The following is a 15560-nucleotide window of genomic DNA, read 5'->3' on the forward strand; positions in this document are numbered from 1 at the left end:
GGGTCTCCTGAATACAGCAGACTGATGGGTCTTGACTCTTTATCCAGTTTGCCAGTTTGTGTCTTTTAATTGGAGCATTTAGTCCATTTACATTTAAGGTTAAGATTGTTATGTGTGAACTTGATCCTGCCATTATGATATTAACTGGTTATTTTGCTCGTTAGTTGATGCAGTTTCTTCCTAGCCTTGATGGTCTTTACATTTTGGCATGTTTTTGCAATGGCTGGTACCGGTTGTTCCTTTCCATGTTTAGTGCTTCCTTCAGGGTCTCTTGTAAGGCAGGCCTAGTGGTGACAAAATCTCTAAGCATTTGCTTATCTGTAAAGGATTTTATTTCTCCTTCACTTATGAAACTTAGTTTGGCTGGATATAAAATTCTGGGTTTAAAATTCTTTTCTTTAAGAATGTTGAATATTGGCCCCCACTCTCTTCTGGCTTGAAGAGTTTCTGCCGAGAGATCTGCTGTTAGTCTGATGGGCTTCCCTTTGTGGGTAACCTGACCTTTCTCTCTGGCTGCCCTTAAGATTTTTTCCTTCATTTCAACTTTGGTGAATCTGGCAATTATGTGTCTTGGAGTTGCTCTTCTCGAGGAGTATCTTTGTGGCGTTCTCTGTATTTCCTGGATCTGAATGTTGGCCTGCCCTACTAGGTTGGGGAAGTTCTCCTGGATGATATCCTGAAGAGTGTTTTCCAACTTGGTTCCATTTTCCTCCTCACTTTCAGGCACCCCAATCAGACGTAGATTTGGTCTTTTTACATAATCCCATACTTCTTGCAGGCTTTGTTCATTTCTTTTTCTTCTTTTTTCTTTTGGTTTCTCTTCTCGCTTCATTTCATTCATTTGATCCTCCATCGCTGACATTCTTTCTTCCAGTTGATCGAGTCGGTTACTGAAGCTTGTGCATTTGTCACGTATTTCTCGTGCCATGGTTTTCGTCTCTTTCATTTCGTTTGTGAGCTTCTCTGCATTAATTACTCTAGCCATCAATTCTTCCACTTTTTTTTCAAGATTTTTAGTTTCTTTGCGCTGGGTACGTAATTCCTCCTTTAGCTCTGAGAAATTTGATGGACTGAAGCCTTCTTCTCTCATCTCGTCGAAGTCATTCTCCGTCCAGCTTTGATCCGTTGCTGGCGATGAGCTGCGCTCCTTTGCCGGGGGAGATGCGCTCTTATTTTTTGAATTTCCAGCTTTTCTGCCCTGCTTTTTCCCCATCTTTGTGGTTTTATCTGCCTCTGGTCTTTGATGATGGTGATGTACTGATGGGGTTTTGGTGTAGGTGTCCTTCCTGTTTGATAGCTTTCCTTCTAACAGTCAGGATCCTCAGCTGTAGGTTGTAGCTGTAGGAGATTGCTTGAGGTCCACTCCAGACCCTGTTTGCCTGGGTATCAGCAGCAGAGGCTGCAGAAGATAGAATATTTCTGAACAGCGAGTGTACCTGTCTGATTCTTGCTTTGGAATCTTCCTCTCAGGGGTGTACTCCACCCTGTGAGGTGTGGGGTGTCAACCTGCCCCTAGTGGGGGATGTCTCCCAGTTAGGCTACTCAGGGGTCAGGGACCCACTTGATCAGGGAGTCTGTCCCTTCTCAGATCTCAACCTCCGTGTTGGGAGATCCACTGCTCTCTTCAAAGCTGTCAGACAGAGTCGTTTGCGTCTGCAGAGCTGCTGCGTTTGTTATTATTTACTGTGCCCTGTCCCCAGAGGTGGAGTCTACAGAGACAGGCAGGTTTCCTTGAGCTGCTGTGAGCTCCACTCAGTTCGAGCTTCCCAGCAGCTTTGTTTACCTACTTAAGCCTCAGCAATGGCGGGCGCCCCTCCCCAGCCTCGCTGCTGCCTTGCCGGTAGATCACAGACTGCTGTGCTAGCAATGAGGGAGGCTCCGTGGGTGTGGGACACTCCCGGCCAGGTGTGGGATATGATCTCCTGGTGTGCCTGTCTGCTTAAAGCGCAGTATTGGGGTGGGAGTTACCCGATTTTCCAGGTGTTGTGTGTCTCAGTTCCCCTGGCTAGGAAAAGGGATTCCCTTCCCCCTTGCGCTTTCCAGGTGAGGCAATGCCTCGCCCTGCTTCAGCTCTCGCTGGTCGGGCTGCAGCAGCTGACCAGCACCGATCGTCTGGCACTCCCCAGTGAGATGAACCCAGTACCTCAGTTGAAAATGCAGAAATCGCCGGTCTTCTGTGTCGCTCGCGCTGGGAGTTGGAGACTGGAGCTGTTCCCAAGAGCCGGGACCGCGTCCTGTAGCCTTTCTGTCCAAACGACCTTACTGTTTTAGCCTAGCCTTCGTGTCCAGGATTTTCACACATAATTACATAAAAGTGAATTTCCTATAATAATCTTTCCTTATTGATTTCCTAACTGATTCTAGAATCAATGTTATTCATGCCTAATAAAATTTGAGTTGTTTGGATTTTCCTATGTTTCCCTATATATCTTTAATATTTTATGTAAGCCCAGTATATATTTGATATATGAGCGTACTTACAAAACTGGATATGTTTGAAGGGAAATAGAATATTTACAATTGTTTTAACTTGTTTACTTGTAGTAAGTCTTTCTGTTGACACACTTTTTTTTCAGTTTCAAGACTATTTAAATCTCTCCTATATCTGCAGTGGTATATTTGTCTGTTATGACACTGTCTTGTTCTTAATTAACATTGCCTGTTTTATTTCTCTGTTCAATGAACAGCTGCTTTTGGCAGGCTGGGTTCTCAGCAGTGGCAGCTTCCAGGTCAGCCTTGGTGAGTCGAGTCAGTTGCTGTGTCCATGCAGTGTTCATCCCAGCCACCACGGCCACTTTGTGCACGGACTCCATAAGCAAGCCCTGTGCGGCTGAGTGGCATCGTCCATTAAGCCATCTCACTCACCTGATTACAGGGAGCCCCAGCCCCTTGGAGCCCCTCTGTTAGGCATCCACGTGCAACCACTATCATCACATGCTCTGTACATAGCAAGAGGCCTATGCAAACCCCTCTACTCTATCCCCTAATTTTTCCATCTTTATTTTTCCCAAGTTCCTGTCTGGCAAGCCGATCCATGAGCCACTGCCCATGTCTCATTCACTCATGCACTACTGGGGCATCATTTCACACCCCCCACCTTCCATGGGCCTATTTGGGATTTGATTTCTAGTTCCTGGCTCAACAGCCATTGCCAAAGCTGTACTTGTGTCAGCTTCCAAGCCTACGGCTCTTGTTGTAGGTTCTCCTCCTTATATCTGAGTCACAGGCATTTATTTCCTGGGATTTCTAATAATTGCACTGATTTGTTCAATGCAGCATTTCTAAGGACTTCCAGCAAGGGAGATTCTATATTAGCTTATAAAGAATTGTTTCAAAACATCAGAAATGTGTACTGGAATGAAGGACAACGTGCATGGAGAGAGGTGGAGAAACCATGAGTGGGTCGTGGATTTTCATAAAGTGAACAGTTGAGCAAACAACAGTCACATCAAGGTACAGCATTTCCAGCCTCCAGGAAACACCCTTAGGTTCTACTTGATCATAAATCACCCTCCCTGATGCTAAAGCAGCCACTTTCTTCATTTCTAACACCATAGACGAGATCCATCAGTTCTGAATACAGTCACCCTCATGTCCCGGGTCTTGCTGTGTGTGATTGTAGCCTATTCACTCCCATGGCTGTCAGTGCTCCATTTTACAAATAGCTCACTCTTCTCCACTGTTGATAAACATGTGTGTTATATCCAGATTTTACAAATTGTGCTGCTATAAATAATATTTTCACATATTTGGGGACACAAATGCACGCATTTCTATTGGTATATAACCAAGAGTGCAATTGCTGGGTCGTAGGTGAGTGGATGCTTGGTTTAGTCTCTCAGAACACAAGTTTCTATGGAACCGACAAATAATAGACAGGGGTAAATCTCTTATTCTACAAATTATTCAGCTAATACATGAAAGAAATAACCCTTTTGCAATCCACAGTGAACTAACAGATTTCACCATTGAACAGCAATGGCAATTAACATCACAAGAAAAGAATTAACCAGTATTACATTATTCTTCTTGATGAAAAACAGGATATTGTACTATGAATCCTGAAAATCTGAGACAGATCTCAGTTTTAGAAAGTTTATTTGGCCAAGGTTGAGGATACATGCCCATGTCACAGCCTCAGGAGGTCCTGACGACATGTGCCCTAGGCGGTCAGAGCACAACCTGGTTTTACATATTTTAGGGAGACCCGGGACATTGACCAACATATGTAAGTTGAACATTGATTCCACCCAGAAAGGCGGGACAACTTGAAGCAAGGAGGGAGCTTCCAGGTCACAGGTAGATGAGAGAAAAATGGTTGCAGTCTTTTGAGTTTCTGATTAGCCTCTCCAAAGGAGGCAATCAGACATGAGTTTATCTCAGTGAGCAGAGGGCACACATTGAATAGACGGGAGACAGGTTTGCCCTAAGCAGTTCCCAGCTTGACTTTTCCCTTTTAACTTAGTAATTCTGGGGCCCCAAGATTTATTTTCCTTTTACAGAACCATCAATACTTACAAAAAGAAACCCTGAATATGCACAAACCTGTATACCAAACTACCAATTTATAGAAAATACAGGTAATAGAGATAAATGTCAAATCACACCTTGGCATGCAACCACAAAATTCAAACAATAGGAAACCTTACCATACAATATAAATTTCAAGGAGGAACCTATAGAACAAATGAGAACACAAAACATTTTTAAAGGTAAAACTAAACTATAATTTTGGATGATGAAAATATGAAATAGAACAAAGGAACGATGACCATAAAAGTTAGGATGTGATTGATTTTTATTTGAAAAGGGAAGAGTTTATTGTTGAGCTGGGGCAATTGACCGGGCTTCGAGGTCAGCTGCCAAACTTCTCCCTCTCTGATGGTTAAAGGGTGTTTACCTTTGATTAAATGTCACCATTTTAAGATATTTTTTCTTTTATGTTACCTGTGTTTTATTTTATGATAAAAAGGCTAATGCAGAGTAAAATAAGTTATGGGGCATGGTTCCTGTTCTGCACAAAGCCTCCACCCCATCCTCCTCCCTGGACACTGAGTACCCAGAACAACTGGCAGCCCCAGGACCCCTGCCAGGACTACCTCATTTCTGAGTGTGCACCCAGCTCCCCATCACATTGCTATAGATCATAGCAATGTCCATGATCTATTCCTTGAGGCCTGGATGAACCTTATAGGACACAGCTGAGGGGAAGTCTGGCCCCAGTCTGTAGGCTTTGGCCGTCAGCATAGAGGGAACAGGTCCTCACCTCTCCACAGGCACAGTTACAGCCAGAGCCTCCTCTCTGCGTGGGAATGAGGCTCGGTCCTTCCCCTGAACAGGGTGACAGGGATCTCTCCAGAGGTGGAGATGACACCATTCCTCCTCTAACATGGCCTCATCTCATGCTTGTTCTGCTTTACAGGAAAGCTGACTCACGCTGGTGTCCAGTGAAGAAACCCTGGCACAGAGGAGGGACAGGTGGATTTCAGGGCTGTGCTTGATCTGGGAAAGGAAGAGCACAGACCACCAGGTGGCGTCACTGCACTGCCTCTTCGCTCAGGAGGTGGATGCTGGGGCTGAGACTGAAGGTGGGGAGAGGGATGTCACAGCTCATGGCACAGGTTCCAGGTAAAAATCCTCCTGCCCAGCCCATCTGGCTCTCCCTTAACCAACTCTAGTGAAAACTGTCTCCTCACGTTCCTCAAAGGTGCTTTTTTACATAAGAAAGAGGATGCAATCACTAGATTGTCCTGGTTTATTGTGTTGTCAGTAAAGTGAAATCAAAATACACAATAAATAATAAAACAACCCATAATAAGCCAAAGTTTATAATGTACTGATACCACTGAGCCAGTGTTTACAATATACTCACACACTCCAAGTGTGGGCACAGCTGCAGACATGCCTTGTCTCTTGGGTCAGGAATTGGGGTAGAGTGAAATGGGAAGAAACCCCAGTCACTGCAGAAAAGGGCCCCATGGAAGAGGCCTGGCAGGGAGGCCAGGTGTCCCAGGGCCACCATATTTTGGGATGATTCCCCCTTTCTGGACAGCACTGTTTTTTATTCTTTTTGTATTCACAGTAGTTCTGAAATTGCAGGATGCTGAGACCCAGCAGTGGTCAGTTACACTGTCTCTTTCTTCACCATTAAATGCTGTGCCAAATAGCACCTTCATACATTTCCATCCTCTTCCAGGAGAGAATCAAAACAACAATGGACACATTGAAACATGCAAACATACTTTAAATATGTGCTGTCACAAGTAGCTACAAAAACATTAATTCCACCAAAATGAGAGAGGTGTGAAAACAGAAAACATTGCATACCCGTATTCACAGCAGCATTACTCACCATAGCCAAGACAAGGAAGCAAACAAAGAAGCCATCAACACCTGCATAGATGAAAAACATGTGGTCTGTGTAGACAATGGAATATGATTCAACCTTAAAAAGAAGGAAATTCTGTTATATGCCACAACATGGATGAACCTGGAAAACAATGCTAAGTGAAATAAGCCAATCATAAGGAAATTCCAATACTGCACAATTCCAGTTATATGAGGCATCTAAACTCTTAGAACCTGAAAGTAGAATGGCGGCTGCCAGGGGTTCAGTTGGGGATTCATGAGGAGTTTTGGGGCATAGAGTTTCAGTTTTGCAAAATGAAACGTTCTAGAGATCTGTTGCATAACAATGGGCTTACAGTTAATATGATAGTACTCTATACTTAAAATGGCTATGATACAAAATTTTACATAATATGGTTTTCGGCACAATAAAAAATAATTAGCTCTCTTACTAACTTAGGAAAAAAGCACATGAATTCATTGAAAATATATTAGTATGTGCTTACTATGGAAAAGAGACACAGAAAACTTGAGACAAAAAGAGAGATCCTTGCTACCCCAGCTATCACCCATGAATCAGCAGAATCAGCATCTCATGAAACTAGACAGAAACGCTCACAGGCCCAGCCTTGACATCTTGAATCAGTCTGCATTTGTCAGGACCCCAGGTGGCTCCACTGCATGTAAGGCACTGCCCCAGATGGTGATGGAGGGACATCCTAGGATGGTGACTCTGCCCCACAGGTAGGAGCCTCCAGTCCAGATGGGAGCAGTCAGAAGGGCCCAGGAGGGACATTTCCAAGAAAGTAAAATTAATAGACTGTCCAAAGTCTCTAACTTCTTGAAAGAGTCACAGAAATGGAACAGATATCAAAGTTAAATTAATGAGCGTTATCTAGAAAATAAACAGGCCAGGCGAGGTGGCTCATGCCTGTAATCCCAGCACTTTGGGAGGCAGAGGAGGGTGGATCACGAGGTCAAGAGATCGAGACTATCCTGGCCAACATGGTGAAACCCCGTCTCTACTAAAAATACAAAAATTAGCCAGGCGTTGTGGCACACACCTGTAATCCCAGCTACTCGAGAGGCTGAGGCAGGAGAATCACTTGAACCTGGGAGGCAGAGGGTGCAGTGAGCTGAGATCGCACCACTGCACTCCAGCCTGGTGACAGAGCCAGAAGAAAAAAAAAAGTAGAAGAAAATAAACAAAAACAAAGGCAAGTATTAATTTGAGGAAGAGCAAATACTACGAAGCAAGTGAAAAGTAGTCAAGTTGTCATATGAAAAGATTAGTCACAGAAAAATAAACAAGGAATGGCTGAACTTGTGATACGTTGCCTTGTTTTTACCTGAGTGACTCTCTCCTAGGAGAGACAGCCGGACAGACTCCATTTTAGTTTCTTCACTTGCAGCCTCCTTTATCCCCATTAAGGGAATAACTAGTGCAAACTGACTCCAAGCACATCCAGGAATGCACTTGCTGATAAGATACTGAGGCAGGCTGTACCAGCAGCTCCTGGGAATGTGCTCAGTGGAAGGTACCTAAAGCGCCTGCATTAACTTTTAATGATACTGGTTTAAGCCCCTGCCCCTGGAACTGTTTATTTTTTGTAACTGCTTCTATAACCAATTAATTTTTTTTGCCTATTCTGTTTCTGTAAAATTGCTTCAGTTAAACCCTCCTCCCCTATTTAGACCATAGTATAGAAGAAAATCTAGCCCCTTCTTCGGGGCCGAGAGAATTTTGAGTGCTAGCTGCCTCCCGGTCTCCGGCTAACAAAGGACTCCATAATTTGTCTCAAAGTGTGGCGTTTCTCTATAACTTGCTTGGTTACAACAAACTAAACATAATTACTATATAAATATATCGGGAAGAGGAAAGAATGGGAAGAGTGAAAGAGAACAAGTGATGGATGTGGTGACGTCACGTTCTCCCGGGCGGAGCAGGAGGTACCACACATGAGTGACTGACATTCATGGCTAACGTGACCCCTCTTCTCGTTCTGCCTGCAGCCCATGGTCTCTCCTCCCTGCTCATGGGTGCTGCGTGGGAGACAGGGGTGCGGAATCCGGTCGACCTCGCTGTCCCCGCCCTCTGCCTCGTGGCGTCGGTGGGGTTGGGGAGATGAGTCCTATCCCTGCTCATCTCCTGTGGCTGTTGCCTTTTGGGCAGCCCCTCTCCGCGGCAGTGGGACTGTCCTGCTGGCCTGTGGCGCTGCTCTTCCCTCGGCCTGTGAGGGTTGGCTCCGCCTGGACCTTTGCTGTGCTCCTGGAGCCCTCCAGGTGGTCCTTCAGGTGCCCGAGGCCAAGCGGTGGTGTCCTTCCTGTTCCCAGCGCCCTCTTCTCCAGTCGCCGCTGCAGTGCCTGCGTGTGGGTCCTGAGGAGTTTTGGTGAGGGAGAAGTTTTATTTACTTATTTAAATTTGAAATTTAAAGCATGTTCATTACAGCAATGTCTCTACTAGAGACTATGTAGAGGCAATGAAAAGGGGGTGAGATAAATTGTAGCACATTCCTGCCACGGAAGACTATACTGCAATGAAAACAAATAAACTATTTGTCTGAACATTGATTCATCTTGTAGACCACGTTAACTGAAAAAACAAGCAAAAGAATTGGTGGGAACAGGCCCCCAAATCTGGCCATAAACTGGCTCCAAAACTGGCCATAAACAAAATCTCGGCAGCACTGTGACATGTTCATGATGGCCATGACGCCCACGCTGAAGGTTGTGGGTTTACGGAAATGAGGGCAAGGAACACCTGGCTCACCCAGAGCGGAAAACCGCTTAAAGGTGTTCCTGAACCAGCACAATAGCATGAGCGATTTGTGCCTTAAGGACATGTTCCTGTGGCAGATAACTAGCCAAAGCCCATTCCTTTATTTTGGCCCATCCCTTTATTTCCCATAAGAAATGCTTTTAGTTAATCTATAATCTATAGAAATAATGGTTATCACTGGCTTGCTGTCAATAAATATGTCGGTAAATCTCTGTTCGAGGCTGTCAGTTCTGAAGGCTGTGAGACCCCTGATCTCCCACTCCACATGCCATATTTCTGTGTGTGTGTCTTTAATTCCACTAGCGCCACTGGGTTGGGGGCTCCCCGACGGAGTTGGTCTCAGCAATGAATAATATCAGCAAGAAACAATTTATAAAAAGTTTAAAAGCAAAGCCAGGTGTAGAGGCCTACGCCTGTAATCCTAGCACCTTGGGAGGCCAAGGAGAGCAGGTTGCTTGACCCCAGGAATTTCAGGCCAGCCTGGAAAACATGGCAAAACCCTATGTCTACAAAAAGTACAAAAATTACCCAGGCACGGTGGTGCAAACCTCTAGTCCCACCTACTCAAGAGGCCGAGGTATGAGGAATTGCTTGAGTCTGGCAGGTCGAGGCTGAAGCGAACTGTGTTTATGCCACTGCATTTCAGCCCAGGTGACAGACTGAGACCCTGTTTCAAAAAAAAAAAAAAAAAAAAAAAAAAAAGACTAAAAGCATGTCAAACAAAGAGACTTTTCTAAAACGTAGTAAGAATATAAGGGCATACATCAAATTCAAGACAAACATTCACCAGCAATTCTTGGTTTGCTCAGTACAATATTGACTGAAACCTGTACTGAGCTGTGGAAAATCAAGGCTATCTACATGTATTTGTATTATTTTCTGTGTATACTACATATAGCCAATAATGTGAAAATGTCCCAAACTGACAAACCTGAGTGGCGACTTCACAAAGATTTCTTATAATTCTCTATTTTTACTTCCAGCTAGAACTAATTCATAATAAAAATTTGTGAAGTGAATCCATAGAAATTGAGCAAAATAAAAAAGGATTTATTGAGTGTAAGGAAAGTTGCAGAGAAGTAAAGACAGATGGAGAGATGACAATACCGAGCATGTTAGTGATCTTCACAATAACAGATTTCCTGGAGGTGTGTGAGCTGGAGCCAGAACGAAATGGATAGACTGTGAAAGAGGGATGAAGGAGCAGGAACTTCTGGAGGTAAATATGGCGTGTGTTTGGCCAGATTGGGAGGTGTGGATGGACTCTGAACATTCTGCTTTATGTCCAGCACTAGAGAAAGAGAACTCATGTTTATCTAGCACCTTCCACAATCTGTACAGAAATCTGAAACATTACAAAAAAAGATATATGAATGGCCAATTGTCTTCAGGGAAAAACACAAAGTAAAACCACAGTGAGAAACCACTAAGCAACCATTCAAATGGCTAAATTTAAAATGATTAATAACTACAAATGTTGGCAAGGATGTTGAACAATCTGTGCTCTCATCCATTACCTATAAGAATATAAAACAGCCACTTTGAAAATCAGTTTTGTATCATGTAATAAAGTTAAACAACCTAGTACTCTACGGCTACCTTTCCACTCCTAGGTATTTACTCAAGAGAAATGAAGATTCTGTCAAAAATCCCTGTATAAGAATGTTCATAGTTTCTTTATTTATCATAGTAAAAAATCAGAAAAAACTGCCAATGTACAAAAATCATGATTCATTCATACAATGGAATATTATCAGAAATAAAAATGAATGAACTACTGATACATGCAACAACATGGATTGATCACATAATTATTATGCCAAGTGCAAAAAGCCAGACATACGGGAGACCATACAGGATGAGTAGATTTGTACGAAGTGTTAAAACAGGAAGAACTGCGCTATCATGATAGCCATCAAATCAATAGCTGCTGGGGGCGGAGAAGCTGAGTTGAAGGGAGAAAAAGGGATCTTTGTGTACATTGATAGTGGCAAGAGTGATATGGCTGTATTTGTCAAAATTCATTGATGAAGATTTGCTTATTTTGGTAAATGTAAATTTTATAAGTTTAAAATGCTTATAATAAAAATTATGTTAGTGATAAAAATAATAATTAAAAATATTAGCAACCAAATCCAACAGTGCACCAAAAGGATAATACACCATGATATGTCCATATATAAAATACACACAGCTAACAGTATAGTGAATGGAGACAAGTTTATAGCCTCCTCTGTAAGATCTAGAAGAAGGCACAGACTCCCACTTTCACCACTTTTATTCTATCCAGTACTAGAAGTCCTAGCCAGAGCAATCAGGCAAGTGAGGAAATAAAGGGCATCCAAGTCAGATAGGAGAAAGCCAACTTAGCCTTATTTGCAAGTGACATGATCTTTTACTTAGAAAAAATGAAAGATTCCACCAAATAAATAGTTAGAACTAATAAATTCAATAAAATCTCAGGATACAAAATTAATGTGCAAACTTTCATAGCATTTATATATACCAGCACTATACAATCTGAAAAAAAAATCAAGAAAGCAGCACCATTTACAAATCACAAAGAAGATAAAATACCTAAAAATCAACTTATCCCAGGAAGTAAAACAAAAACTATAAAGCACCAATGAAGGAAATGGAAGAGTACACAAAACTGAAAGAACCAGTCATGGTGACACACATCTGTAATCCTGGGACTTTGGGAGGATAAGACAGGAGAATTGTTTGAGCCCAGGAATTCAAGGCCTGGGAAGCATAGTGAGACCCTGTCTCTAAAGGGAAAAAAAAATGAAACATATTTCATGCACATAAATTGGAAGAATTAATATCGTTAAAATATTCATACTACCCAAAGCAATTTACAGATTCAATTCAATACCTATCAAAATACCAATATCATTCTTCACAGATCTAGAAAAAATATGAAATTCATATGGAACCGTAAAATATCCCAAATAGCTAAGGCAATTGTAAACAAGAGGAACAAAGCTAAAGGCATGATGCTACCTGAATTCAAAATATACTATAAGGTTAGAGTAACCAAATCAGTATGGTACTGGCATAAAACTAGACACATAAATCAATGGAATACAAAAGAGAACTCACATATAAATCCATGTATTGATAGCCAACTCATTTTTGGCAAAGGAACAGAGAATATACAACGGGGAAAGAACAAGTCTCTTAAATAAATGGAGCTGAGAAAATGCTAGCAGATGCAGAGGAATACCACTAGACTGCTGTCTCTCACCATATACAAAAATCAACTCAAAATGGATTAAAGGTTTAAATTCAGGTCCTAAAACTATAAAATGACTACAATAATGCATATAGGAAACACTCTAGACATGGGTCTAGGCAAAATTTTTATGGTTAAGACCTCAAAAGCACAGGCAACAAAAATAAAAATAGACAAATGAGACTACATTAAACTAAATAGCTTCAACACAGCGAATGAAACAATCAACAGAATTAAAAGGCAATCTGTTGAATAGAGAAAATATTTGCTATGTATTCATCCTACAAGGAACTAATATCTACAATATATAAGGAACTCAAAAACTCAGCAGTAAAAACACAAATAATCCAATTAAAAAGTGGACAAAGGATCTGAATAGATGTTTCTCAAAAGGAGACATTCAAATGGCCAACAGGTGTGTGAAAAGCACTCAACATTATTAAATAGCAGGAAAATGCAAATCAGAACTACAGTAAAATATCATCTTATCCTAGTTAGAATGGTTATTGTTGGGAAATAAAAAATAATAGATACTGTCGAGCATGTGGAGAAACCAGAACTGTTGTACACTGTTGGTGGGAAAGTAAGTGCAGCAATTATAGAAAATAGTAGAGTAATTTCTCAAAAAATTAAAAATAGAACTACTGGCTGATCCAACAACTCTACTCCTGGGTATTTATACAAAGGAAAAGAAATCATATCAAAAAAGTACCTGCATTCTCGGGTTTATTGAGGCACTGTTCACAGTAGCAAAGATATGAAATCAACAGGTGAATCCATCAATGGGTGACTGAATAAACAGTGGTATATATACACAATGGAATGCAATTCAGCCATAAAAAAGAATGAAATCCTGTCAGTTGCAGGAACATGGATGGAACCAAAGGCCATTACTTTAGGTGAAATAAGTCAAGCAAGGAAAGGCAGATATCACGTGTTGTCACTCATGTGTGCGAGCCAAAATGGTTAATCTCAGGGAAGTCAAGAGAGTAGAATAATAGTTACCAGAATCTGGAAAGAATGTATGGATAGGAAAATATAGAAAGGCAGGTTAATGGATCCAAATGTTCAGTTATTAGAGAAAATAAGTCCTAATATTTGATAGCACAGCAGACTGACTAAAGTTGCAAAAATGTATATTTCAATATAGCTATGAGTGGATTTAAAATGTTCCCAACACAAAGAAATGATAAATGCTTGAGGTGATGGATATCCTAAATATCCTGACTTATTATACACACATTCTATGCATGTATCAAAACGTCACATGTATCCCATAAATATGTACAAATATTATGCACCAATTTTAAAAATATTTTAAAAATAAACAACACAATATGGGGCATTTTAAAAGGTACAAAAATTATGAGCATGATAAAAATTTGGCAAATATTTTCCTTTATATTAACATCTTTTTCATTCTGTATGTTTAAGGAGAATAAAGTCCATACAGCATCAGAAGAGGTGGCTCTCCTGAGAGAGAATCCTCTTCCCAGTTAAAAAGACAGAAACAGAATCATTGGAGTGAGTTGGACTATGGAGAACTGCACAGCACCACGTCTTAGTGTCTGGGATTACCAAGACTTAGGGAGGAGGGTTCACCTTCCATGAAGAACTAAACTTTGGTTCTCTTTCTTGTTTGTTCGTATTGGAAGATCAAAATTTCAGAAAACCAAGAGAAAGAATTCAGCCAAAGGGATGTACTGTCTTTTACTCTCTTTAATTTCTTAGAATATCCACTGCCAAAGATGATCCAGACAGTTACAAGAAGAATTGTGTTCCTATTAAGGAAGGAGACCACTACTACTCCTGCTGCCCTCCTCCCCTCATCTTGCCTAGTTTATAAGACAGGAGAAAAGGGAGAAAGCAAAAAGTTGGAAAGAAACAGAAGTAAGATGTATAGCCAGACAACCTTGGCACCACCACCCGGCCCTAGGAGTTAAAAAAGTAATAATAGACCGGGCACAGAGGCTCATGCCTGTAATCCCAGCACTTTGGGAGGCTGAGGTGGGTGGATCACGAGGTCAGGAGATCAAGACCATCCTGGCTAACACAGTGAAACCCCATCTCTACTAAAAATACAAAAAATTAACCAGGCTTGGTGGCAGGCGCCTGTGGTCGCAGCTAGTGGGGAGGCTGAGGCAGGAGAATGCCATGAACCTAGGAGGTGGAGCTTGCAGTGAGCTGAGATTGTGCCACTGCACTCCAGCATGGGCAACAGAGCAAGACTCCGTCTCAAAAAAATAAAAGTAATAATAATAACATCAACCCCTGACCTAAACTACTTGGTTATCTGTAAATTCCAGGCATTGTTATGAAAAAGCATTGCAAAACTTTCTGTTCTGTTAGCTGATGCATGTAGCCCCCCAGTCACATTCCCCACGCTTGCTTGATTTATCATGATCTTTTCACGTGGACCCCTTAGAGTTGTAAGCCTTTAAAAATGCCAAGAATTTCTTTTTCAGGGAGCTCAGCTCTTAAGACACAAGTCTGGTGATGCTCCTGGCCGAATAAACCTCTTCCTTCTTTAATCTGGTGTCTGAGGAGTTTTGTCTGCAGCTTGTCCTGCTACACTATGCCACCAAAATCCATATGTTGAAGCCCTGTGTTGAGAAGACAGAAGAAGTGGCCATCTACAAGCCAAGGAGAGAGGGCTCAGAACAAATCAACCCTGCAGCACCTTGACTTTGCACCTGTAGCCTCTAGAACTGTGAGATGATACATATTTATTATTTAAGTCACCCAGGCTTTGGTACTTTGTTATGGAAGCTCTAGCAAATTAAAACAGAAATATTACCTTTTCTACCTTCTCCTGTGTATGAACATGAGATTTTTTTAGGAGTATGAATTACCTGGAATTCCAAAGGATAGAATAAGTCAAACGAAAATGGATGATATAGGGTCATTTCCAAGTCTCTGAGTGTCCCCTGGCCACCATAGAAAAATGAAGATGTTTCCATCACCTTTCAGTTTCACACAAAGCAAAAGTTGTAGACCTAAACTGACATCGAATCACAACTGTATTTAATTTATTTGAGATATTGAAGGAGGTAGTTTTGCCCAAATTTTATAGAAAGATGATGAACAATCACAATTACTAAACAAAGAGACTTTTCTGGCAGGGGATTGCAGGTACTATATGTTTTTCTCCTATTTTTAAGATACATTTTCCTAAAAAGTTTTGTCTAGGAGTAA

At 41.6% G+C, this 15560-nt stretch overlaps 1 long non-coding RNA gene across 2 annotated transcripts in view; it reads right to left on the reverse strand.

Moving 5' to 3' along the window:
• Positions 1 to 1162: 1162 nt before the first annotated feature.
• The window catches only part of LOC103221836 (uncharacterized), a 39075-nt gene continuing 24677 nt past the window's right edge, over positions 1163 to 15560 (reverse strand). Inside the window, exon 4 of one of the 2 annotated variants that reach the window (XR_005242880.2) lies at positions 1163 to 8725. This is a non-coding gene — a long non-coding RNA (uncharacterized lncRNA). The remainder of the gene's footprint in view (positions 8726 to 15560) is intronic. The other variant, XR_012089090.1, reaches the window with a different exon arrangement.

This window comes from Chlorocebus sabaeus, chromosome 17, assembly GCF_047675955.1.
Source record: "Chlorocebus sabaeus isolate Y175 chromosome 17, mChlSab1.0.hap1, whole genome shotgun sequence".
In the NCBI taxonomy this organism is placed as follows: domain Eukaryota; kingdom Metazoa; phylum Chordata; class Mammalia; order Primates; family Cercopithecidae; genus Chlorocebus; species Chlorocebus sabaeus.